Here is a 632-nt window from a genome sequence, read left to right as displayed (position 1 = left end):
TAGTGGGTATCAAAGGTCCAAACACACTGCAGAAATTATCCAGTTTGAGACTGCTTTAACTGCCCTGAATCAGTGCTGGAAATCCTGGGAATTGTAATTTATGTTGGCACCAGAACTCCTGTCAGAGAAGACAGTGGCCTGTTAACGACTGCCAAAATAAAGCTGCTTCGTCTCTTTGGAGGATGCTATTTAATGATGCAGGTTCCTAAGAGCCCGGAGGTTGCGCCAAAGCACACCCATCCTAAGCAACCAGAGTGCAGCTTTTGGTGCAGCTTCCAATTCTTAGTGCATGCAAATCATTAAACAGCAACCTCCAAGAGACCCCGAAGCAGCTTTATTTTGGCAGTCTGGTAACAGGCCAAAATGTTCGCTACAGTCCCAGAGTTCCTAGCATTGACCCATGGCAGTTAGCCACTACTATTACTATGGCTCAGTTCTATGGATTTTTAGTTTGGTGAGAATGAGATAATTAAAAGCCTCTGACAGTGAATTGTAATCCAGTGCCTTGAAATAATACCAAAACAGCTCTAGAGCGAGAAAATTCCCATTACCTCACCAAACTAAAAATCCATAGAACTGAGCCATAGTAATAGTAGTGGTATCAAAGGTCCAAAACACACTGCAGAAATTAT

Source organism: Sceloporus undulatus, chromosome 5, assembly GCF_019175285.1.
Source record: "Sceloporus undulatus isolate JIND9_A2432 ecotype Alabama chromosome 5, SceUnd_v1.1, whole genome shotgun sequence".
Taxonomy (NCBI): domain Eukaryota; kingdom Metazoa; phylum Chordata; class Lepidosauria; order Squamata; family Phrynosomatidae; genus Sceloporus; species Sceloporus undulatus.
The sequence above is the reverse complement of the archived record's forward strand: the minus strand, read 5'-3'. Positions refer to the sequence as shown.